Source organism: Trichosurus vulpecula, chromosome 2 (assembly GCF_011100635.1).
Source record: "Trichosurus vulpecula isolate mTriVul1 chromosome 2, mTriVul1.pri, whole genome shotgun sequence".
In the NCBI taxonomy this organism is placed as follows: domain Eukaryota; kingdom Metazoa; phylum Chordata; class Mammalia; order Diprotodontia; family Phalangeridae; genus Trichosurus; species Trichosurus vulpecula.
In genome coordinates, this window is record NC_050574.1 from 267,543,029 (window position 1) to 267,570,618 (window position 27,590).

At 39.5% G+C, this 27,590-nt stretch overlaps 1 pseudogene; it reads right to left on the minus strand.

The window, feature by feature from the left end:
* On the minus strand, positions 1-26,775 carry LOC118836999 (annotated as a pseudogene).
* Between the last annotated feature and the right edge of the window lie 815 nt (positions 26,776-27,590).

The following is a 27,590-nucleotide window of genomic DNA, read 5'->3' on the forward strand; positions in this document are numbered from 1 at the left end:
CTATAGGCTAAAGATCTCCAGCTCCTTCAGCCAATCCTCCATTAATATTCTTTCAAGTTCTCCATTCATCCTAATTGCCCTCTTGTAGTCATGAGCCAGGGCATCAGTTTCACTGAAAATGGGGATTTTAACAGTGAATATAATGCTTCAGATGTTTAACCAGTGAAAACAATAACAATAACAGTAACTATATTACTGTTATAGAGTATAATTTTTGTTATATAGCACTTCAAGATGTGCAAAGCCTATTTACATAGATTATCTCATTTGAGCTCACGGGGAAATTTAGGAGGATTTGTTTGACTTGACACAGAATAAAGTGAGCAGAACCAAGAGACCAATAGACACAAGGACCACAATGTAAAGGAAATTAACAACTGAAGACAACAGGATTCAGATTAATACAATGACCCATCTTGAAGGCAGAGGATGATGAAACGTGCATCCCTCCTCTCATTATGGAGGTGCTGGACGAGAGGTTTAGGATGAGTACATTGTTAGATATAGTCAGTTTTATGAGTTGGTTTTGTTCTACTTAGACCTTTTAGTTACAGTAAAAGATTCTTGTAGTAAGAGCAGGAGAGTTTTGAGAAGGTTTGATCTTTCAGGACAGTATAAAGAAAAGGCATCAATAAAACATTTTTAAAATAAAATTTTATTTTTATATATTATTTTTACGTCACCTAAATTTCCCCCTGAATCATCCCTCCCCTTCTCTGAGAGTGATCCTGTACAGCAAAATAGTAACAATAATAAAAAATTAAAATTAAAATAGAAATAAGCAAAAAGAAATAGCAAAAAGATAATTTCATAGGAAAAAAAGCCCTGAAAATGTATGTTATATTCTACACCATAAGTCTCTCATCTCTGCAAAGGATCACTTCTTTGGAGCTGTGTTTACTCTTTGTAATTTTGCAACATGCATTTTTGACTGTCTTTCCATTTACATTATTGTAGTTGTTATGTATACTGTTTTCTTAGATTTCCTGGTTTTACTTTGCATTAGTTCATGTAACTCTTCCTATACTTCTCTGTATTCATCATTTTTGTCATTTTTTACAGCATAGTCATATTTCATTACAATTGTGTGCTACAATTTGCTTAGCCGTTCCTCGGTCTCTTATCATCTTTTATCATCTCTTTTAATATCTCTTAAATAACTATTTTAAAAAATGAGTTCATTGGAATTATCACCTTCTTTATCTGGATACTGAGGCAAACAGAAAGTAAGTGACTTGCCCATGGTCGTATAGTAAGTCTTAGAAGTCAGATTTGTACTCAAATCTTCCTGACTCCAGCTGCAGTACTCTATTCGCTACACTGCTTGAACACCTCTAGTTTTTTTTTTTTTTTGCTAACAATCTGCTCAATTTACTTATATTAAATTTGAAGTCCATCTGAAACCTTAGATCTTTTTTACATAAAAAATTAATCTAGGTATACCTAGGTGGTATTTTAAAAGTAAGTGCAGGACTTTACATTCCTAATAAATTTCATTGTTAATTTTAAAAGGAGTGAAAAGATCACAAGACGTGTGTGATAGGAAACAAAAAGATCACAAGATCACAAAGACGTGTGTGATAGGAAACAAAGCCCATGGAGGTTTTCATTTCTCTCTCTGACACTGAGCAGGTCTAGTTTTCTCCAGAATACCCTTCTCTCTTTCTTTTCTGCCCTCTGTTTCCATTTTTCTATTCCCTTTCTCTCCTTCCAGAGGTAGCTTCTAGAGGTGGCCGGGTAGTGCTGTGGATAGAGTACTGGACCCGAGTCAGGAAGACTTAAGTACAAATCTGACTTCAGAGACTTACTGTGTGACCATGGGCAAGTCTCTTAATTTCTGTTTGCTTCAGTTTCTTCAACTGCAAATGGAGATGATAATACTACTATCCCCCCAGATGTGAGGACCAAATGAAATAATTATGTAAAGTACCTAGCACATGGTAGGTGCTATATAAATGCCTATTCTCTTTCCTTTCCTTCTCCCTTGTTATCTCTTCCTCTTTTTCTTACTACTTATACTTATCTCCATTGGGATTTTGTCTAAGAAGCAATCAAATATGGTATCTGTGAAATTTTTGTTGGGTTGAGATTTGGGTTCAGACGCAGTCATAATGCTGTTTGGTTAGGGCTCAGAGGTAAGGTGAGGGTTGGGTCTGGCTGTGGAAACATTGAGGATGTGGTCAATGCCATAAGGCATAGTTCAGTCTGGAAGGGTGGGAGAGTAATCAGGTTTGGGGTCAGGGTTGAGGTGTGAATAGCAACAGTGTGATCAGGACTGGGGTGTATGATTAGGCATGAGCATGGAGGTCAAGGTTATGATTTGTCCAGGGTTGGATATCTCAGTTCAGAAGGGATGGTAAGAGGATTGAGTCCCTTTTTACTCCTCCCTCAACAGAACTCTTAACTAAGTGCTATGGAAAATAATGATGAAAGAAGAGATAGTCATATGGTGAGTCATCAGAAGAACTAGGAATAATAAATGGACATGATGGATGGGAATGTATACTAACTTCAGGGGATATCAGAAAGAAGGTAGAATGAATGGGCTAATAAAGATACCCCCTTACTGTGCATATCTTTTACAGCTTTGTCCTGGGACCTCTTCTCTGTTCCCTCTATACTATCTCTCTTGTTCATTCCATCAACTTCCATCAGTTTTATCATCATCTCTTTGCAAACGAATCCCAGACGTTTAGATCCAGCCCTAGTCTCTCCCCTGAACTTCAGTCTTGCATCACCAACTGCCTTTTGGACATCTCAAACTAGATGTCTCATAAGCATCTCAAACTCAACACATCCAGAACATAACATATGCCAGAACCCGCCTAAACCCTTTTCTCTTTCCAGCTTTCCCATGCCTGCCTAGGACATCACCATCCTGCCAGTCACCTAACCTGGAAACCTAAGTATCTCTTGCACTCACTGTATATATTCATTCTGTTGTCTTGTTTATACCTTCATGAGCATTTCTTGTATCCATTCTCTTCTCTCTGCTCATCACCAGCACCCTAATGCAAGCCCTCATCACCTCACATCTGGAAAACTGCAATAATCCTCTCGTCTCTGTTCCTGCCAAAAGTCTCTCTCCACTCCAATCCATCTTCCACTCAGCTGCCAACGTGACTTTCTTAAAACACAGGCATGAGACCATGTCATTTTTTGTTCAACAAACCCCAGGGGTTTCCTATCCTTCAGGATCAAATATAAAGTCCTTCCTTTGACATTTAAAACCCTTCACAACATGGCCCCTTCCTACCTTATTATTCCTTTCCACAGAGTTTATGCTCTAGGTACCTTGTCACCGGCAACTAGATGCTACAACAGCTAGAAGGTTAGGCTTGGAATCAGGAAGACCTGAGTTCAAATCCCACCTGGGCAAGTCATTTAATCTCTGTGCTTCAGTTTTCTCAACTCTAAAATGGGTATAATTCTAGCACCAACCTCCCAGGACTGTGAGGATCAAATGAAATAATAATCATAAGGCACTTAGCCTAGTACCTGGCACATGGTACATAGTAAGTGCTATATGTTCTTATTTTTAGTTGTAACTTACACATGGCACTCCATCTTTCATTTGTGTCTTTTTACTGGAAATCCCCATACATGGGATATACTCCCCTCTCTCTCTTCTGCCTCCTGACTTCCCTGGCCTACTTTAAGTCTCAGTTCAGATTCTACCTTCTGCAAAAGGCCATTTTCCATCTGTACCCCACCTTTTCTCCTAAACGCTAGTGATTTCTCCCTAAAATTACCTTCCATTTATACTGAGTATATTATGTTCATAGTTATTTACATGTTGTCTTGCTCATAAGAATGTGAATTCTTTGAGGGTAGAGACTGTGTCTTTCTCTGCATTCCCAGTGCTTGGTAAAGAGCAAGCACCTAACAATTGCTTGTTGACTGTTGACTGAATGATCAAATGTACTGTCGGCAGCCCAAGCACGTCACAATTTCACGGCTTAGTGAATCACTGAGGACAGAACATTGGAAGAACAATATCTAGTAATATTTCCAAATAATAACTGGAGAGCAATGGAGATGATCTGTGAACTCAAAAATGGAGAGTGAAATAGATGGTCCCTTTATTACAAGACAATCAAGGTGTTTTGATATTAATTGCATCCTTCAAACAAAAGACTATATGCAGATCTGCATGACCCAGGACAAGACATTTAAATTCCCTGGTCCTCAACTTCCTCATTTCTAAAATGTGAAAGTTGGAATAGATGGTGTCTGAGGTCCCAGCTAGCTCTAACCCTATCATCTTATGACCTGTAAAATAGGAGGTAAGGTTGGATAGGGAGATCACTAAGGCATCTTTTAGCTCTAAATCCCTTGGTTTTTCTGAAGCAGATAAATGGTGAGTATCGCTTCTATTTAAAATATAGGAAGAAAGGGAGAAGGCAGAGATAGAAGGATGGAAGGAAGGAAAAAAGAGAGGGAGGAAAGAAGGAAGGAGAGAGGGAAGGAAGAAGGAAGGAAACAAGGAGGAAAGGAGGAAGGAAAGGAAGAAAACAAGCATTTATTATGCACCTATTGTGTTCTAGGCATTGTGCTAAATACTTCCCAGGTATCTCATTTGATCCACGAGGGAAGCTATTATTATCCCCATTTCAAAGATGAGGAAACTGGGGCATGCAGAGGTGAATGACTAGTCCAAGATCACCCAATGAGTATGTGTCCAAGGTCAGATTTGAACTGCATTCTTCCTGATCCCAGGCCCAGCACATCATCCACTGCATCCCCAGATAAGAAAATGGAGGCCTAGAGAAATTATTAACTTATCTAAAGCCATGTGTTGATTAAGTTAGATTTCCTGACCCCCAGCTTCAGATCCTCTGCCTTAGACCATTCTACCTTAATGTGAAGGAAAAGGAATAATGTGGAGTTGCTAAAACTGGCTTTTTAGTCTCTACGAATTCTTTGAGATATATAAACAAGATCTAAACTAGAAGAACACGCCATAGCAGTGACTTCACGAAAACCTTCATCACTCCATCCCTACCCTCCTCACATCTCTCCCACTCTCTGCATTCCAGCCATGCTTCTCTCCCTCCAGCTCTCTTGACCTCCCTCATCCAAACCTCTGTCCTCCCTTGCACCTGGATAAACTCTCTGGTTAATTCACTCCAAGTGTCTCTTCATAAACCACCTCAAAACCCACCTGCTCTGGGAAGTTGAGTGGAATTCTAGCTTGGGAACAATGAGGCTTTCTTCCCAGCAGTCAATGGTTCCCAATAGCAGAACTGGAGTGGGTTGGGTTTTTGTTGTCCTTCTTGTTGCTGTTCCTCTTCAGTTTGGGAGAAGAGGGAAGTATAAAGATCCTACATCTCTAAGAACTCTAAGTGGCCTGACATCAGGGGAATTCCCCTAGTCTGCTTCAAGGAGGTCAGCCTGATGGAGCAGCCCAGCAGTATGAGCAGTGTATGTAGCTGCTCATAATAACATCCATCCATAATAACAATGATGGGGATTAGACTAGTGATTTCATTACTATAGGGAACTTCAAGATAAAGAAACTCTCTCTACCAATGCAAGTTGACACCTTCCCTTCAAAGAGCAGCCTAGAGCCCTGAGAGGTTAAATAACTCATCCATGGCTATACAGCCAGGTTATGTCAGAGTTGGAACTTGAACTCAGCTCTCCCTGGCTTTGAGGCTGGCTTTCTATCCCTATCCATATAGCCTCTCATGATTCAATGGTGATAACAGCAGTGCCCATTCAAATAGTATCTTAAGGTTTATTAGGCATTTTTAATCTCAATCCTGGGAAGTAGGAAGTTATGGAATTATTATCCTCATTTTAGAAAAGACTAAATTGTCTCATTTTGCAGTTGAGCAAATTTTACCATTTGGATCGTCCATAAAATGCAGGGCTCCCAGCTGGTCAGATAAGTAGCAAAGCTCATCTGTTTTAGACTCACTGGCATTATGTTCCTACCTTGGTTACTTAGCCCTAACTCTCTCTGTGCTGTCCTCTTCCTTTCCCAGTGGTCAGATCTCTCGGGTACCTCAAGTTGACTTTCATGATTATGCCTTTTCACTGACATTTGAGTGCTGCAAACTGGAATCCATTTTCCCCAATTCACCTGCCGGTGCCACTTACTATAATATCCTTAGATGGTTCATGACAGGTGTTTCTTGGGTTTTCTTCTGGACACCATCTTGCCTCCTACCCATTGGCAATTTCTGCTTCTATGAGAGGGAGTTCTGATTGATCACCACCTTTTCCCAGTGGTCAAGACAGTTTTGAATTCTTTCTGCCTTTCCACAAGGAGAATGGAGGATTCTATAACAATACTTAATAATCTCCAGGACTAATGACTTAAGCTCCAAGAGAAAGACATGGGCCTTTTCTGTTAGCTGCAATTTGAGAATGCAGCTTTGGAGAGAGATGGAGTTGGGAGAGCAAGGCAGGTGCTTATTTTCAATTCACTTCGATTCAGTTCAATACAGTGCATTTCAATTCAATTAAACACTATTTATGAAGCACCCACTAATGCACAGCACTATCCCTAGCACTAGGGAAACAAAATCAGAAAGAAAAATAAAATTCGTGACCCCAAGGAGTTTGTATTCTACTTGGCACATAGGGATTTTTACAGATAAGTAAATACAAGATAATTTGAAATGGGAAACAATACTAAAACTTTCTAAGGGTCTCCTGAAAAACTTAGGGTAGTTGGTACCTGAATAAAGCTTTGAAGGAAGAGAGAGACTTTTGTGTGGCAGAGGTGAAGAGAGAATGCATTCCAAGCATGTGGACATATACTCTGTCTTATACTGGCCATATGGCCCTGAACAAATTATTTAACCTCTACGGTGCAAACATATGGAGGTGGAAGATAGAATGTTGAATTTAGTGGACAGGAAGTAGATCCGTTTGTTTGGAATGTAGATGGCAGGAAGAAGAGAAATGTGAAATAGATTAAAAACAGTTGGAGCCAGACTGTGAAAAGCTTTAAATTGCAAACAAAATAATTTGTATTTTATCAAAGAGGAAATAGGGAGCCACTGGAAGTTCTTGATCAGGGGAATAATGTGGTCAGTCTTGTGCTTTAAAATTATTTTAAAAAAGCCCTTCCCTGCTCACGTCTGCCTCAAAAAAAAACCCTCTCTTCCTTTAAAACTCAACTCAGAGCATACTTCTACATAAAGCCATTTCTGATTCCCCAACTTCTAATGTTCCCCAGCTACTTTGTATTTGACTACTTCATATTAATTCTTTTTATAATTATTCCATCTATTTACTTGTCTCTCCCAGTAGGATGTGAGCTACCTCAGAGCATAGATAGCCTCATTCTATGTATTTGTATTCCTAGTATCTAGCCAGTTCCCAGCATATAATAGGTACTTATGGAGAAGGAAATTCTTGAAACCAGGATTTTAATTAAGACGCTATTACAATAGTAGAGAAAAGAGGTGATTAGGGTATGAACTTGGATCCATATGAATGAAGAGGAGGGAAAATATTATGGAATATTATGAATATTAAGAAATATTATAAAATGAGCAAGATTTAACCATGGATTTGCTATTTAGGTTAAATGAGAGGGAAAAATAAAGGACAACCCTAAGACTGCAAACATAGGTGAATAGGAAGATAGTGGTATCCTCAACAGAAACAGAGAGGTTTGAAGAGATATGGTTTTGGGGAAGAAAATTATTTCTGTTTTGGATTTGTCAGACATGAAATGCCTACAAGCTATCCAGGTTAAAATTATAGGCTTATGGGTTTAGAGTTTGAAGGGTCTTCTAGTTAAGCTGCCTCATTTTACAAATGAGGAAATTTAGATTCAGAGAAAAGTGGCCAGGTTATTTAGATGTGGTCTCCTCCATTAGATTGTGAGGTTTGTAAGGACAGAGACTACTGTTTGCCTTTCTTTGTATCCCTACCTCTCAGCATGGTGACTTAATAGATATTCTTATACAATAGATACACTTAATAGATACTCATAAACTGCCTGACTCTTTGCATTGTACCCTTCTATCTTCTCCAACGTGCAGCAAGCAGCTGGTGACGTAGGATTTGGGTCCAGAACAGATATTAGGGCTATTGTACAATTGATATTTTGAACCTAAGTGCAGGACTTTATTTTATTTTTTCACTATTTTATTTAGTTATTATTTATTTTATTTATTCCACTAAATTTCATTATAATTTTATTTATTTCTTGAGTGGATTTTGGTAGACATCTATCTAGAAATGATATTTTAACCCATGAAAACTAAAGGGATCACTGAGAGAGGGTATGGATAGAGAAGAAAAAAAATCTTGGGGGCAGAGTCATGCATAGAATATGGGATGATCCAGCAAGAGAGTCTGAGAAGGAACAGTCAAACAGAAGAATCAGGAGAGAGTAGTGTCACAAAAGGGAAAAGAGAAGATCCAGGAGGATGAGGTAGTCAACAGTATCTAAAGTTACACAGAAGTCCAGAAGGATGAGGACTGAAAACAGCCATCAGAGGTGACTTATGGGTGATAGTGAAGCCAAGGATAGAGCCATCCCCATGTATGGCCAAGGTTTGATGGGAATTGAGCAGATTGGTGAACTTCAAGGCCAGAGTGTTGAATGGGACATCACTGCATCCTGAAGACCTCAGGTATAAAGGTAAGCGATAGGGAAGAAAGATCTCAAGCCAGGTACTGAGGTACGTGAGGACAAGTAGTTCACAACAGTCAGGATCTATATATAGTGATATAGATAAATAGAGTGAACCTCTCAAAGAAAGAGGAGTTGCTAAGTGATGACAGCAGAGAGAGGGTCTGGAAGTGGCAGTGAGGAGCAAGAAACATGCCTACATGTCTACTTGGTCCATGGTACTAGGGGATATGAAAGAAGATATGCCTTGGCATGGGAAAGGGTGGCAAGGGGTACAAGATCTCCTGGGGGTAGTCAGTGTGTTTGGGAGCCAAAAGATGGAAAGAATGTGAGAGGAAGAATCAAAGAAAGTTTGTTAACAATAGTGCGGGGTTTCATGAGGGCACAATGGAGCTTACAAATTTCAATCAGCGGAAAAATATATGCACAAAAATAAATACAAATATGCACTATCAACTAGGGGGATCAGGATAGACCTCATGACACCTGACGGGGTCTTGAAGGAAGCTAAGGATTCCATAAGGCAGAGGTGATAAGAAGTTGCATTCCAGGCATGGAAATGGGAAATATGATGCTATGCACTGAGACTAGCAAGCAATTCAGTTTTTCTGGAACAGAGTATGCAATATAAAACAGGAATAGGCCATCCAGGAGTCTGATGACTTGTAAATTATACAGACAGTCTTTAAAGCCTGGCAAGTCCACTTCAGAGGAGCACAATGTACAATGGCCAGAGATCTGAGCATCTTCACTCCACCCATAAATTAAACCAGTGGCAGAGCGGGGTGTCCTTGATATTCAGTCAGTTCCACTTTAAAATGGAATACCTTCCCAGAAGTCAGAATCAATTAGCAGAAATATTATCCAGAGAACCAGAGTCTGGGGGAGGGGGTTCTCTGGAGAAGGGCAACTCTCATAAGTCTTCCTCCACACCAGGATTTCATCACCACTGAGGCCCATCTCAACTTTTCTCAAGTTTCTAGTAACACTGACATGGGAACCCATGTTCCCAGGCTTTACTGGTTGCCCTGCAAAACTCTGCCTGTGCTTCTAACCAAGACTGATGGTTTACTATAATTATACCACAATGAGTGGGCAGCAGGAAAGTTAGTGTTCAAATTGTTCAGTTTCTCTTTTTTTTCAGTCATGTCTGACCCTTCATGACCCCATTTGGAGTTTTCTTGGCAAAGATACTGGAGCAATTTGCCATTTCCTTCTCTGACTCATTTTATAGATGAGGAAACTGAGTCAAACAGGGTTAAGTTACTAGCCAAGAGTCACACAGCTAGTAAGTGGCTGAGGCTAGATTTGAACTCAGGAAGATGAGTCTTCCCTGACGCCAGGCCTGGTGCTCTATCCACCTAGCTGGTCTAGTGTCTCAGACTTTGTCCTTGCTCACCTAGGATCTTTGGTGGCCACAAGTTCGTTGTGCTGTTGGCCAGTGTGTGTGTATTTTCCCTGTGTGTGCACAGACCAAGGACCTGGTTGGGAAACTGTGGGGAGCCAGGCATGGTGGCTCATGCCTGTAGTCTTCGCTGACAGGGAGGCTAAGGCTGGTGGACTTCTTGGACTCAAGAATTCTAAACTGCAGTTGGCTAATCAGATTGTATATCTGTACCATTTGGCATCAATATGGCAAACTAAGGGTACGAAGATGCCTAAAGAGGAGGCTAACCAGCACAGGTGAGAAATGGATAGAGTCAAAGCCCTGTGCCAATAAGAGGGGAATTGAGCCCATGGGTGCCCCCTATACTCCCATTCTGGGTAAGATATGAAAACCAGTCTTTAAAAAAGAAAAGAAAAGGGCAGAAGGAAGGAGAGGGGAGAAGAGGGAGAGAAAACTAGCAGGCCTTGCCCAATTCTTTTTATCCCAAAATCCTAACCTTCCATCAAGATGGCTTCTACCACAATTAGTTCCTTATTCATAGTGGCTGATAATCTCAAAGAAAAAGGTTCATTTTCTTCCTTCTGTTTGATTCCACTTCACTATGGAATAATTCAATTATTGCTACAAGGGTCTTCTGGCTTCATGGACTTCCCTATTGCTTCATTTAAGACTGAAGACTTAAGTTCATATCCCTATTCATTACCTATTGTATACTGACCCCAATCCAGTGGACACACCAGAAACACCCTAGAATAATGCCTCCATATTACCTTATAACATCAGAATAATTGGTCTACATTTATCTTTACTACAAAATTCTACTAAAAAACTCCACTCTTTCACCATGAACAAATGCCCTCCCCCTTTTTTTTCTAACCACGGTTTCTATCCCTGTTTGTTCCCAGCTTCCACCAACTGCAGTTCCAATTCTAGATGATTCCTTAGGGGCACTTGAAGCCTCCCCCAAGCCAAACTGCAGGATCCTCTTGAAATTGCCCATACAGCCAACAAGTGGATGGTCAATCTTGCTCTGAACTTTACTAGAGTTGCCTCAGTGAGAAGACCCAGTCTTGACCTTTTTTTTTTAATCTATCCCACCAAGGAGGTATCAAATGTACCTTTTGCCCTGTTTTCTTCAACCACATGATCGTTCCAGTGGACCTCTGACTTCATATCCATCCATAATTATCATTCGGTCTTTCATTAGTCTGCTACATTAGATCTGATTTACTCCAGAGCTCCACGCCCTGGCTCCATGTCTCTTTTCTATGGCTCATGGAAGGGCATAAGAAGTGGATGATATATCTAATAATCTATTCTAAGAGATGGAAGGGATTATCTAGCTGACAGGGAGGGCTAACAGGCAGAAGTCCAGTCCTGGAAACTCACCATGCCCTGCTATGGGTCAGAATCCCCAAATGCTATGCTCTCCTTGCCCTGGGAGGGCTTATAGAAAGAATAAAGCCAGGAAGAGCCACCCCTTTGAGGCAGTATGACCGTCTTTAAAGTGCATTGTGATTAGCAGCAGTTTTCTTACCTTGATAGTGTATCTGGCCCAGACATTTTTCTGGAATATTAGGGAACAGGGTACATAGCTCATGGCACATCCATATCCTTTTGCAAAAATAGTATGACCAATTGACTCATAATACAGAAAGATCGCAAGATTGTAGACGGTAAAATAAGCAGTTCAAATCATTCATTCCAGATGTGCTGAAATTCTATTCCAATCTGGGTTGCTTAATTCCAATTCTCTTTAACCCTGAATCTTCTTGGTACCATAAGCAGACTTATCAATATTATTTCTGCTCATGCCTATACTGGAGCCCACTTTGCAGCCAGAAATTTATCTTCTCCTTTTTCTTGCTTACCACAAAAGCTTCTCTCCTTGTAGTATAACTCCTAGGTCCCTCTTTGAGAGGGCCTTCCAATTGCCCGCTATCTGGTCTATCCAGTCGCATCATGCCATAAGATGGTGGCCATATCATCCTACTTGTCAAGACAATTGAAATATATTCTCACCATCCTGGTTAATTGCTAAAAACAAACAAATAAACAAACAAAAACTGTTGTTCATTTTTAGTGTTTTCACTGTTTCATTTCTTCTTTTGCCTTGGTCTCTATACAGTTTCTCAAAATTCAAAATGATTTTTCAATTACAAATCCCATTCCTAAAAATGATGAACAAACAGTAGCCCATCTGTGCTCTAGAAAAAGGACGGGGCGTTGGTTTATTGCTTACTGCTTCACCTGCCCATCAGTAACAGTTTCTATCTGTGGCATGTAGAGGCCCATAGAACATGTTGCAAAAATCTTGTGGCTGTTATATCTCCCAAAGGCAGAGAAGAGAGGCCATTGTTAAGTGATGAAGGAAAGCTTGGTTTCCTCCTCTGACATGACTTGTCCAGTACACATAAGGTTAATTTTGTAAACTAGAATAAATGCAAGACTTGGAGTTCCTAGGTTTGAATCCTAGCACTGGCTGACACTTATTATCTGTGTGATGGTAAATAAGTTGCTTAAAAATTTTGAGTTTCAGCTTCCCTGCCCAAGAAAGTGGGAGAACTATAATTTCATTCCCTACTTCACAGGATTAAGAGGAATATTCTCCATAGAACTTAAAAAGCATATATATATATGTATATATATTATACATATTATATATATACGTGTTTGTCTGTATATGTGTATATGCATACACGTATATATGTATATATGTGTGTATGTATGTATGAATGTGTTTATGTGGTAGTTATTACATTATTACTAACTCTGTAGGACTTAGCTCAGGTACCACCCCCTATACCACCTCCCTCTTAATCTCTCCTCTCCAGTGGTTAGTTCTTATCTCTCCTCCAGTTATCCTGTATTTACATATATGTGTGAATTTCATATCCCTTAGTAGAATGTAATTTCCTTGAGGTCAAGAACACTTTTGTTTTCAGCTCCATATTCTTAGGACCTAGCAGAGTGCTTCATGTTTAACAGATATTTGTCGAATTGCTTTGAACCAAATAATGGAACACAGTTTTGTACTGGGAATTCACAGACATAAGGAAGCTGGGCTTTTGAAAGCCAAACCCCAGAGAAGGAAGAGAAAGCAGATTGGATAAACATCAAATATCAATGTCATGAAAGCAGCCACAGCTGATACTGTCATAGCACAGAGTTACAACGATCCTGTTGCATCGTCCAGGCAGTGCTGCCTACATATGACATCATGGAGGCATGGGATGAGAAGGGCCAGGGCAAGGCCAGACAGATAGAATGAATCATGTTTAAGTCTTCCTTCCTTAGGGAATTCAGGCTGAAACCCAGTGCATTTGGAATAGATTGCACTTGCCACAAATGACCACGAGGTGACTATGATCTAACCCTGTGTGGGTGGCTTTTACTGGATGTTATAAAAGACAAAATATACACACGCTGGCCAAGGAGAGGGCCTGGATGACATAATGGGCTGTTTTCATCGGTAATTTTGGTGATTATATAAATGATGAATAAAATCCAACTGCAAGTGCTTTTTTATTATCTCTTGGATGGAAGCAGACCTGAAAGCTTGACCCTGAGAAGGTAATAGCCTCCCTCTGCTGCATCCAAAGCTGGAACAAAGCTGGGAATCTGAATGCGTGACCTGAGGCTTGGAAAGAAGATGGGCTAATCACTCACCAGGGAAACAGTAAACATTACACTGAGATCGTCTGACACCGGACACATCAGGCAAAGGTGCCGAAGCAATGGAACCCACTGACATGTAGCTCCCATAGGGAATAGCTGTGACATTTGATTGATATTGTGATCTAGTAGCCAAAGGCCTCCTACTTTGAGGAGGATAGTTGATCGGTAATGGCCTTCCAAGCTTTCGTTAATTCACAAGAATCCATAGTGATTTGGGGGGATGGGCAGTGGAAGGCTGATATTTCTATCCTAAAAATGAAATTATTGAGAGGATCAAGCCAGGAAGGGACCTGCCTATTCTCTCCAAAGGTGCCTGACCACAGTAGAAGAACCTTAATATCAATAAGTCATCCTCTGGGCAAACTACTGAACCAGAATTTAGATTGGAAGATCATTTTATCCGATGCTCCCTGCCAGGGTGATTTATATGTTGGGGTGGGGTGGCGTGTGAAGGGGCTGTCTTTAGAGTGATGTTTTCAATGTTGCTGTCCATTTGGATGCTGTCCCTTGTGGCCGAGCATGCTTTGGTTTGGGGTCATAGGAGAAGGCAACAGTATATGGTGAAAAAAGAGCAAGGTGGAGGGGAAAGATAACTGAATTTAGTGTAAGAAAGAAAGTATAGATTCGAATCTCAAATCTGACTCTCTATGACCCTGGGCTAGTCATTTACCTACCCTTAGATTCGTTTTCCTAATCTGTAAAAAGATGGAATTAAACTAAATGAGGTTAATGGTCTCTTTTCATTCTAAATTTTGTGGGTTTCTACAGAACCTCTAAAGATTTTTGGAGGTTATTTCCTGGGACTTGAATGAGTGCTTCTGAAGTTAGAGTGGAGTATTTCTGGGAGTGGGATAGGATGCTTCTGTGTCCAAGATAAGAGAAAGACAAAACTAGCCCTTCTGGGTGGAAGTGGGTAGCCAAGAGGAGGAATTTGCAGGCCTTGCACATCTCTGATGGTGATATACAGTATCCATTAGAGAGATGCCTAATCATCTGAAGCTGTCAAACCCAAACTGCCCTCTTTTAAGAGCCAATTTGTTTTCCTGCCAGATCAATGCTCTTATCTGTAATTGTGTGGACCACCAGCGACAGCCAATAACCAGTTAACATGCAATTCAATTTCAGGAGAAAAGAAATGTCTTAATTTAAACATTTATTGTACAACTCTGAAAATGCCCTAAGTGAAATTAATTGAGGCTCAGGGAGTATGCTTATAAATCAGCCTGCCTAGTTGGAGTGAAATCATAGAAGGAAATGATAAATATTTTGGATCAGGAATAGCCATTTCACAAACACATCTCTGACTTTCATCCTTGTGGCTCCTGTCATGGCCATTTTCCAGCAACAACTATTTTTAAAACACCCCATTCTTTGCTTGATTATACATTGTATCTGCCATTAAAACAGTAAGTCACTTGAGGGCAGGGACCATTTTTTTGTTTTGATTTTCTATCTCTACCCCCTAGCACATGCTTGATAAAGGCTTGTTGGCTTAGATTGGAGTGAATTAGCTAACAGCAGGAACGTTTCCCATTTACATACCTTGTACCCATTTTCATGGCCCTCTGGTAAATCTGAGTTCACTTATTACTGTAATGGTGATCATCTTTCATTTGTTAGATTCCCCTGCTCTCTTTAAGAAACCTTTTGCAGTCTCAAGAAGATTTAGATACAGAATCATAGAAGCTCAGAATGGAAAGAGAACATAAAATCCATAAGATAATAAGATCTTAGAGCTCAGAAGGATCTTAAGAGTTTAGTCTACTGTCATCTTTTTAAAAATAAATAGATAGATGAGGAAATAGAGGCTCACAGAAGTGAAGCAAAGCCAAGATTCCAATCAATGTCATTCACTAAGCATTTATCAACCACTTTCTATGAGCCCCAGGCACTGTGCTAATGTTGTATCATCTGGTCCAGCTCCTACCTGAAACAGGCTTTTCTACAACTAGGAATCAGATGCTCATAAACTTGTCCTAAAACTTCATTCTGTATGTATGATAGACACAGAAGAAAGAATGTCACCTACTGAAAAAAGCGAAGCATTAGTATTTCTGATAAAGGCCTCATTTCTAAAATATATGGAAAACTGACTCAAATTTGTACGAATACAAGTCATTCAAAAATTGATAAATGGTCAAAGGATATGAACAGGCAGTTTTCAGAGGAAGAAATTAAAGCTATCTACAATCATATGGAAAAATGCTCTAAATTACTACTGATTAGAGAAATGCAAAATAAAACAACTCTGAAGTACCACCTCATACCTATCAGATAAACTAGTATGACACAAAAGGGAAATGATAAATGTTGGAGAAGGTGTGGGAAAATTTGAACACTAATTCATGGTTGGTGGAGTGGTGAACAGCTCCAACTATTCTGGAGAACAATTTTCAACTATGTCCAAAGGGCTATAAAGCTATGCATCCCCTTTGATCCAGCGATACTGCTTCTAAGTCAGTATCCCAAGAGATCATAAAAAAGGGAAAATGACCCATATGTACAAAAGTATTTATAGCAGCTCTTTTTTGTGGTGACAAAGAATTGGAAATTGTGGGGATGCCCATCAATTGGGGAATGGCTGAACAAGTTGTGGTATATGAATGTAATGGAATACTATTATGCAATAAGAAATGATGAGCAGGTGGATTTCATAAAAACCTGGAAAGATTTGCATGAACTGACGTTGAATTAAGTGAGCAGAACCAGGAGAACAATGCACACGGTAACAGCAACATTGTGTGATCAGCAATACAGTGATCCAAGAAAATTCCAAAAGACTTGTAATGGAAAATGCTATCCACATCCAGAGAAAGAACTATGGAGTCCAAGCACAGATAGAAGCACACTATTTTCACTTTCTTGGTTTTTTTCTTGTGGTTTTTCCATTTTGTTCTGATTTTTCTTTCACAGCATGACTAACATGGAAATATGTTTAATATGATTGTACACATAAAACTTATATCAGATTGCTTGCTGTCTTGGGGAGGGGGGGATGGAAGGGAGGGAGGGCAAAAAATTTGGAACTCAAAATCTTACAAAAGTGAATGTTGAAAACTATCTTCACGTGTAATTAGAAAAATAAATGCTATTAAGTGCAAAAAAAAAAGAAGTGCAAAAAAGAAAAGTCTGGCATTAATCAGAGGTCTCTGGTTTCAACCATTGTGTGAAACCCTTCGACCATTATTTTTTGCATTAACATTACATGATATGACTGAAGAAACTTGAGGGCAAGACTTCTGAAAAGGAAAGTAGACTGAAGCAAGAAGCATAGGGCTGTATCCTTTTTGTAGATTCTCAGTCATAGTACAGGCATATCCCACCTAATGCAATTAATTGGTTCCATGAAAACATGATATTAAGTGAAGTAACATCATAGGGGCACTGATAGTCCCAGAAGATCACTATTATATTTTAGAAATTCATTCTTGGGCAGCCAAAACCTCAAGTGAGATCTTTCAGAGACTTGGAGCATCTTTTATAATGGTAATAGAAACTTCTCCTCACAACTTTGCCCTTTTCTACTCCAGAAACTTCTTATCTAGAGTGTGGGATGAGTGGAAGCAGACACACACACACACACACACACACACACACACACACACACACACATGTCCACTTGCATCCATAGTGGCTCAAATGTTGGGAGAAGGAGAAATGAGGAATGTGGAGACTTTGAGCAATTCTCTCATTACTCTGGTACCCATGGCTTCTTTGGTGAGTCCTGGCACGGATTTGTACATATTGCACCATCTCTGAACCCATTGTTTTCAGGGGCCTGGAGTAGAGTGAGGGGGATAAAAGGTAGTAAGATTATGCAGGGATAGAAAGTTGATGTGCCAACAACCATTTTCTGAGTGGCCTGAGTACTCAGTTCCCCTTGATCAGCTGACTATCCACAAATCAGATAATGAAGAGTATTCTCCTCTCTTGTGGTGAATTGTTTGTTAACAATAAATCTGCATTGGTAGAGGAGATTTCATCTCTAGGAATACCCTCTACCAATGAAATCATTTATCTGGAGGAAGGAAAAAGGAAACAGTTTTACGACTGTATGTCATTCTCTACCTATGTATGTAAATACCTTGGCCTGAAAGCAGGCAAGGGGTATGGTTTAGAACAGTGTTGTTGCTTGTTCCCAGGCTGTAGGCTGGTGGATCTCTGTGGAAGTATGGAGTTGCAAAGGGCTTGTAAGTCCATAAATGAGCAAATGTACTTTCTATCAGCTATCTTAATAACATGACTTCTACTATTTTTTTACCTCTTTCCAATTCACCTTGGATTCTTTCTCTTGGTCTTCCATCTCTGATGGGTGAGCGTTTGCATTTTCAAATGCATATACATGCTGTTCTGATGAGTAAGTGAGAATACGTTTACAAGTGTCACTGAATCCAAGGCAGCTCCTTGTCATGTGTATTGTCTCAATTAGCAGATCCTAATACTAAAGTAACTCTCATTTGGGAGTCCCAGAAACTTTTTACTTTTAAAAAGGATCCTGTTCTCATCATAAAAATGTTGGGAACCCCTTGTTTATGTCAATCAACCCATCAAAAAGATCTATTAAACAGCTATTGATGACATCTCAATATTTCTACCAGTCTTAGAATTATATGATTTCGTGAAAGATTGACATCTGGAGAAAAAAAAGTTTTCATTTATTACTGTTTCTATATCTTTCCTTCAAAATGAATAGTTGAGCTAGATGAGATCTGGTACTTTTAACTCTAAATTTCTATGATGTGAGCCCCCTCCTTTATTTAGGCACTCCAAAAAGTGATGGGAGACAGTGGGAAAATAATTTTCTTGTTCAACACGTAGTCTCCTTATTTGAATGAAAACAGGGAAGAGAGTCAAAGAAGTCAAGTCACATCAGTCAATGTAATTCTGAAATTCTTCTAAGACTTCATTCACTTCCTTATTCACACAGCACTGTGCTAGGCACTGAGGGAGAAATGAAGACAAGTAAGACATGGGCCCTACCTGGGCTCAAGGAAACTGAAATGCTGTGTGTGTATGTGTATTACATATACACACACATACATACATATATGTAGTACACATGCACATATATGTTACATATACATATGTATGTAGTACACACACTCCAACACACATGTACTAGCATATATATGCATATATGTGTATGGTATATGTGTATACGTATATGTGTGTATATTTATATACATGTACATACATATAGATATGAAATATAATCCATGTATTATCCACATATAATTAAGATATACATCCAGATAAATATAAATTCAAATATTACAAATGTATAAGGGGAGTCCAAAGTGCCATAAGACTGAAGGTAGGAGGTATCACTTTCAGATGGGTAATCAGGCAAGGCTCCATGAAGGAGGTGCCATTTTATTTGGGCTTTGAAGGAAATTTAGGATATTAATAGGTGGAGATGGGTGCAAAGGACTGGTCACAAAGGACTTCATACGTCTTTGGCTTCCATTACTACTATGGGATATTAGGTTAAAAAATTGTATGACACAGAGGAAGGAAGGGAGGGAGGAAGGAAGGCAGGAAGGAAGGAAGGAAAGAGAGAAATATGTGGATATAGTGGAAAGGAAGAAAGAAAGAAATAGAGGAAAGGATGGAAATGGGGAGGGAGAGGAAGAAGAAAAAGACACTGGGATTTTAATGGTAAATGAAAAAAGAAATCAAAAGAGATAAAATATAGCACCACCTACTGGATGGAGGAGTTTTTAATTATTCAACATTTGTAACTTTCATTCAGGTATTGTCTCTCCAAAAATACATTTTAAAACTTCTCTCTTATTCTGTCATTCTCTCTCTGCCTCTTTCTTGTCTTCTTTTCTTCTGTCTTTCTTCAATGAATCTTCTAATTAATCCTCAGCAGTATGAAATGTTCCTTTACATTACATTTTTTTTTGAAAAACATTACATGCCATCCCCTAATCTGCTAATCCTTTCTCCAGTCAAGAAGTGTCTTTTAAAACCAACTGCCATTTTCTCAATCCAACAGAGCAAAGATCCGCAACTCAACAATACTTTCTTTTCATGAGCAGCTCCCCTGGCTAACGTGACGCCACAAAGGGGCTGTGGAATTCCAAACACCCAGTTCTTTGGATTAGAAGCATAATAATCCCATGAAGTTTTTTTGTTCTGAACTGATAGGATGGTTGTGCTGTGACTCATACTGGCTCAGGCTTACCAAAGTGATATTATGTCAAGCGTTTCATCAGATGAGCAGCATTTTTTTTTCACATGGTTCCTGGGTAGTTTTCAAGATATCACTTTGAATGTACGTGTTTCTGTATTTCCCCCTCCTCTTTTAAACTCATTTGTTTATATTTAGTACCAGAATTTAGTTGTTGTTGTTGTTGTTTAATTTTCAGAAGGAAGAGTCCTGAACTTGGGATCAGAAGACCTGGGTTCAAATCCTAACTCAGACACTTGGTGCCTCTGCAGACAAGTCACTTGAGTCCTCCGGGACTCAGTTTCTTTAGTTGTAAAATTAGGGGCTTGGACTAAATGGTCTTTTATAGCTGTAATATCCTATGATATTATGAAACTTGGGCAAATCCTGGCCAGCTGCTGGCTGATTTTTAGAAGTTTTATTAGGTGAATAAAAAAGTAAGACAATGCTCACAGGCTAGAGGCCTCCAGTATTATGCAAACTGAGAGGAAGAATAGATGAGGCAAATTTCACCAAAGAGGCTTGGTAGGGCTTGCCCAGCCCTGGCTGAACCCCAAATGTCACTTCTTTTTAAGTAGAATTGATAGGTTGATAAGGAGTCCTGCAGTTTGATGAGCCCTGCTGGTTCTACCTGTTGCTGGCTCTGAGGCATTTTCCACTGTGCTTTCTAATTCCTTACACCCTAATGAGATGCCATAGAGAACAAAGTCACTTCAAAGGTAGAAGGTTCAAAATCTGTGCTCAGAGCTTGTGCCTGAGATCACCCTGGGAGCACTGAGTGTAGAAACAATGTCACATACAGCTCTTCTTTTGTTACTTCAATGGAGTCCATCTCAACAAACATTTATTAAGCATCGTCTATATGCCAGACACTGCTAGGCTCTGGAAATACAAAGATTAAAAAAATGCAACAATATCTATTCTCGAAGAGACTTCATTCTACTGGATAACATAGGCTTCTTCATTGATGACCATGGGGACCTCTTTCCTTTTCACTCTGGGAATATTTGAAGTATAACACTCATAGAGCTCTTGGATATAGATGGGTGAATTATCCTTCTTTGGATAATAGAGGTCAGTGTTCTAAGGGCAAACCAATTATGTTCAAGGCATTTTGGTACTGTTTATAGATACTTACAAACAGCTCAACCATCAAGTCTCATATTCTTCTTATTATATTATGTCATCCTCAGAATTAGACTATGAAAGGGCAGGGGCCATGAAGCTATTAGAATTTTTGACATTACATTCACCATACTAGAAAGGTAACAAGCAGAACTCCAAGGTACAATCTTGTTCATGTCCACAAAAATGGCATTGACTTGAGCACACCTACCCATCTTGGCATGTTATCCCTAACGCAGAAACACAGAATACTTAGTGGTGTCAAAAGTTGCAACCTATAAAGTTGGAATGTCTTTAGCAAGAGAAGAATGACCTCTCTGGGGAGTATCAGACAAACAACAGTTTGCTGAGTCCTATCATTGACTGATTTCCCTTTAATAGTCACTTTGTCTGAATTCCTAAACTTTCAAAGCCAGACAGAGACTAAACTCACTTCAGAACATACCCAGCATGATCCTGTGGTTACCTTTTCCCAACGAAAAATACCATAACAAGACATTGAAAACAGACAAAGGAAGAAACCTGGGAACCCTAAGCTAGCGTGACAATAATCTCTCACTGATGATTTTTCTTACTGTCACAACTTGCACTAGTTTTTCTCCTAAAGATGTAGCATGATGGGACTAGTTTTAGGCAATTCTAGCAGTTCATCAACACTAAGCTTTTCTATAAATAAGCCTTACTTACTATTCTTATTAGGCTGCAAGTTCCTCGAGGGCATGAGTTGTTTTATCATAGTATTATGGTTAAAAGGGATTTGAGTAGCCTTCTAATGCAATCCATAACCAGACCACAACTCTTCTACAACCTTTCTCATAAATGGCTAGACATCTTTTGCTTGAAGACCTCCAGTGAGGGGGTACCCACTATCTCCTACAAAAATCCATTATTCCTTTTAAATAACTCCATCAGGAAGTTTTTTCTTACATCAAGCCTGATGCCTACATTTCCCTCTTTGTGACATCCACCCACTGGTTCTGGTTTTACACTCTAGGACCAAGTAGAACAAGTCTAATCCCTTTTTTCCACAATAGTCATTCAAATACTGAAGCTAGCCAGGAATGTCCTAACATCTCTTAACCTGTTTCTTCTTTCAACCCTGTTATGACTGACAAGTCCTTCAAGGAGCCATCTCAATCAGGCTCTTGTTTTTAGGGGATCTATACTTGAATCACCAAAGATAAATATTGTTGATACCCTTCTTAAGGAATTCTGTGTAGACCAAGTGGACTAAAGTCTTGATTGATATAAAATGGTAATGATTATAACAACAATAACTCAAATTTAGATTGTTTTATGAAACTGTATAACAGGTTTATAAAACATATTTTTTTTCAAAACAACCTGATGAGATTAGATAATTTAAATATTATTATCCTCACTTGCAAGATAAGGCATTAGTTCACTGAAGAAGCATTTATTAAGTATTTACTATGTACCAGGCACTGTGGTAAGTGTTGGTGATAATAAGAAAGGCATGGAGAAGACTAGTGTTACAAGGCAGGGCAGGAGTACATCCTCAAACCCAGATCTACTCTAAGACCAGTGTGCTTTTGTTTTTAAAGAGAGTTTTATTGATGTTTTGTTTTTTCACAACATCCTTTTCTCCAGTGTTCCTCTCCTTTTCCCTCCCAGAAAACAATCCCACATAACACTACTAGGTTTTTAACACTACCAGGTACCAGTCATTCCTCCCCTCTCTGCACCCTCTCAGCAATTATGTATAAGCCTGCCCTGAATTCATTGCCATTATGCCTATGTTTTTGAGGACAGCAAAGTATAGTGATAGAGCACTTGACCTGTGATTAAAGCTAGTCACTTAATCTCCCAGATTCTCAATTTCCCTATATGTAAAATGGGAATGATAATACTTGTATACATGCCTCACCAGATTGTGAGAAAAAACACTCAACAAATCTTAAAGTGCTATAGAAAGATAAGTCATTTATCAGTCAATGTTCATATGACTTTCTGGAAGGCTCATTTGCCTCCTATTCTCTGACACAAGCAGAGCAGAAAGATTTACAATTACATAGGCAAATGATGCCACTAATAGAGCGAAAAACTCCATGACTAATTTTTTTCCGTGTCAGAAGAAGTCAAGTTTCCATTCTGCTCTTGGAAACTTTCCTTTCCCATCAGGTATTCCTAGTAGTAGCTTCTGGTTAGGAATTACTAACAATTTAAATACAATCTCCCTTAGCAACTCCCTAGCAACTTTTATAGAGTCTCTTTCTGAAAAAGTTTACATTCTTTTCAGTGCATCACAACTCTAAGCTGTGTTTTGAAACCAAAATTTTAGCAAGGTGTTCAGTAGACATTTATTCAGTTTGCCCACTTAAGACATTTTCAAACACAGTTGACTAAACACTTGAACCATATGGAGAACCCAGTAAAGCAAGGTTGTGTGAATCCTCCCCAAAAGTACATCATTCAAGGACAAAGAGGATGCTGATCCACTGGGATCTTCTTTATTCAAGTTCAACCAGCCAATGAACTTGGGATCAGACTTGAGTGGAAAGTGACCTGTGAGATGATGTAATCCAGTCCCTTCCTTTACATATGAAGACACCAATTCAAATCCAGTGCTAGTTCCTCTGTATGTCATATTGTCTCCTAGTCCAACTCCCATACTTTACAGATGAAGAAAAGGCCCAGAGAGGTTGTGAGTTTATTCATATTTCCCCCCTACAGGATTATACTTGGCTTTGCACAGTAAATTGTTCTTGGTTGTAAGCCTATCTCTCTTGCCTTTTGGAATATTGTATTCCAAAATATCTCATTTATAGAAGCTGCCAGGTCTCGGGTGATCCTGACTGTGGTTTCTTGGTACTTAAACTACTCCTTTCTGGATGCCTGCAATATTTTTACATTGATAAGGAGCTCTTTACTTTGGCTATGACATTCCTGGCACTTTTCCTTTTAGGATACATTTAAGGATGTAATCAGTGGCTACTTTTTATCTTTACTTAGTCCTCTGGTTTCAATGAATAGATCTGAGCAGTTTTTGTTTATGCTTTCTTGAAATATAATGTCCAGGTTTTTATTTTGTTTTTAAATCATGGTTTTCAGATAGTCTGAAGATTCTTAAATTATTCTCTCCTCGACCTGTTTTCCAGATAAGTTGTTTTTCACATTAGATATTTTATATTTTCTTCTATTTTTTTCCAACTTTTTGATTTTGTTTCAATATTTCTTGCTGTCTAATGGATTTCTATTTCATCTAGCTTAGTTTTCAAAGATTCTAATTCTTGAGAAAGATTTATCACTTTCTCTTCTAAGCTATTTTTCACATTTTAAAACATCTCATTTCATTTCTTCTACATATTCATGTAATCCTTGTGGAAAGTAATTTATTTTTCCATTTAGTCTCTGTTTGCTGTTGCACTCTAATATAGTGATGTCATTTTGCTCCTTTTCAGAAATGAAGGACAACAACCAACCAACCATTTATTCCTTCTTTGGGAGCACTTTAAAAATTTGCAAAAAGTTTTTTTTTAATATTTTCTTTGATTTGCTCATCTCTCCAGCTTTAGTTTCTAACATGAGGCTTTGTGCCAGAGCCAGGCTACAACCCATACTGAGTTACTGGGTGGGGTTATCCATTCCTGCTCAGTCTTGCTCTGGACCATCTGGGTTCTCATGCTGACCTCTAACTCCCAGGGTTAGGAATTTTTGAGGTTCAGAGCCCTGGCTCTTCCAGACCCTCTGTTATCTCAGAACAGAGTATTAGATATCTTAGAGCCCCTAAACATGTAACTGATTCCTACAATTACAATTACACTGGTTACTACCTATTTCTACTGACTGGGGCTTTCAAGGTACCCACTTCAGGGCTTTCGGACCACCCCTGGTGGAGCTTTCTACTCTCCTTGCCTTTGAACACATGCTCTGCAGGCTACACGTGTACCTGGGCACCTTTGGTTGAGTAGGGAAGCCATCTTTTGCTGGTACTGCATTTGCTAGTGTCCTTAGTCTCCAGGCTAACCTTTTGTTCTGATGTGGAAAAGAATTCTTTGCTGTAGTTTCTTATTGTATTTCCTAATCATTATTTGGTGTGGTGAACAGTTCAGAGTTTTGTTGGGGTAGACATGAAGGAGCAAAGCAATTTAATTCCCCTTCAGACATCCATTTTGGCCAGAAGTCCTAACTACCTTGTATTTAACTACTTTGTATTCACTTTATGTATTCTATATGTATGAGCATGCTGTATTCCCTGATAAAATGTAAGTTTCTGGAGAGTAGAATTGTTTTTTTGTTTTATTTTGTTTTTTTCTGCCTTCGTATCTCTAGGGCTTAGTATATTCCTCAGCACAAAGTAAAGATAGAGAGAGAAACAGAGTTAGAGATAGACCAAAGGACCATAGATTTAGAGATGGAAAGGACCCCTTTCAAATTTAACCAGTCCAACTTCCTCATTTTAATAGATAAACAAAATGAGACCCAGAGAGGTAAAGTGATTTGCTCATGGTGACATAGGGGAGAAAGACACACATACACATACACACGTTGATTTATTTAGTCATGTTGTTTCATTGGTGGCTATTTTCTTTTTCTTTTCCAAGTTAGAAAATAGTTTAATGGTCATACACCAAAAACAACATGATAATGTTTAGTTTTAGGGGATCAAACTATTCTGTCATTCCACCATTTGGGAGCATCATAAGCTGAGCTGTCGAATTTTACAAGTTACAAATTTCTGGACTGTCATCAACTTCAAATCTGATAGGAAATCCTGACAGTAGCAGTTCAGGGTTCCAAAGTGAAACTTGCAAAATAAGGTACTCTCGAAATTAATCAAGAAGATTGATCCTTAGAAGAGTTTTACCCATTTGAAAACAGTTCTCTTCTACATTTTGTACAGGGCGTCTATATATAAGGACACTTCCCCTTTTCAGTTAGGCATCTAAGAAATAACTTTTATGTCAATCACAACCTGAACTAAGTGGTCCTACATTGATGGGAGGCAAATCTGAAAGTGGCTCCTTTTCAGCCACATAACTTTGATCTTGAAGATTTGGGATATTTGATCCCAAACTTTGATCATAGTATCCTTAGGATTTTCAGTATTACAGCTTAGGAAGCTCCCCATAGACCTAGCGAAGATGATGATGATGATGATGATGATGATGATGATGATGATGATGATGATGATGTGTGTGTGTGTGTGTGTGTGTGTGTGCGCGCGCGCGCGCGCGAATGGACTTTGAGTTAGGAATCTGCCCCCTTGACTTCGGCCTTCTAACAGCCTCCTCGAATATGTTTGGGCTGTAGTAGTGACAGCAATCCTCATTTCTCACACATATCCAAAGCTTCTACTATCACTTCCCCCATGAATACATTAGAGATGCCTGACATAGCAACGACGACATTCTGAGATACTGAGGTGCCAGTAATGACTGTATCAGCAGTTTAATAGTGGCCTTGGGGAATGCTGGTGGACAGTACATTTCATAGGGTTTTAACTGTTCTTCAGAAAAAAAAGAAACCAGGATTTGCATTTTCATCGACTTTGTGCTTTTTCTCTTTCCTCTCTTTAGTTCCTGTCTTTATCTTCCTGGCTGCAGGAGGAATTAATGATGAGTCCTCCCTTCTAAATCTGATGCTTCCTGGACCTTGGGCTCATCTTCGACCACGGTCTCCTCCAACTCCCGTTTTGTCACCTCCCTGTCGGTTTCTTCTGAGGCCACGTCGGGAGGCTGGGGCCAGGATGGGCTCAGGGATGGCGGCAATGGCATTGACTGGCACCTTGTAGGACATGGAGCCCTCTCTGGCTTTCTCCCCGGATGACTCACCAGAATGGCCCATCACTGGGGGCCGAGGTACATGTGGAACCTTTGCAGACCTCCAAGGGTAAATTGCCTGATTTCCTTATTCTTTATTCTCCAGTCTTAGCTACTATGGCCCTCACGTGCGGACCTCTGACTCCCTTTGCTCCCTGCTCCTCCCCCCTTTTCATCTCTATTTTTATATTGCCTTCCCCCGAAGAAGGTAAGTTTTTGGGAGTGTGGCAAGTGTTTCTTTTTGCTTCTGTTTGCACGCCCAGCACTTAGCACAGCGCCCAGCAAACGGTAAGGGCTGAATGACTGCTTGTTCATTGGTTTCACTGGTCTTCAGTCATCAGATGTAGCTGGTCACTGAGCACATAAGTGAAGCCTTTCCAGCTTAGTCATCTCTATGCCATCATGTAGCTACTCCAACAACTCATGGTGACATGGAGGTGACTTTGGATTCTTGAAGTAGAATACCAGCTAAGCACAGTCTCTGGCTGGTTCTATCAAATGGGAGTGGCTTGAGTTGGCTGACCTACTGTAAGATATTCAGTGGCAGTGTTAGTAATGGAGTCAGAGGTGGCATAATAATTGCACAGTCCTTGAACCATCTGTGAACATTAGCTGCCGTTGCCTTGTGTTCACATAATGGATAGTGCTGGGCCTGGAGTCAGGAGGACCTGAGTTCAAATCTAGACTGATATATACTAGCTGTATGACCCTAAGCAAGTCACTATTTGCCTTGGTTTTCTCATCTGTGATCACAACTGGAGAAATTGATCCATGTTGACTCATTGAGGTAAGGTATGAAGCAAGAAACCACAGTCTCATTAAGACTTTTTTCCATGAAAG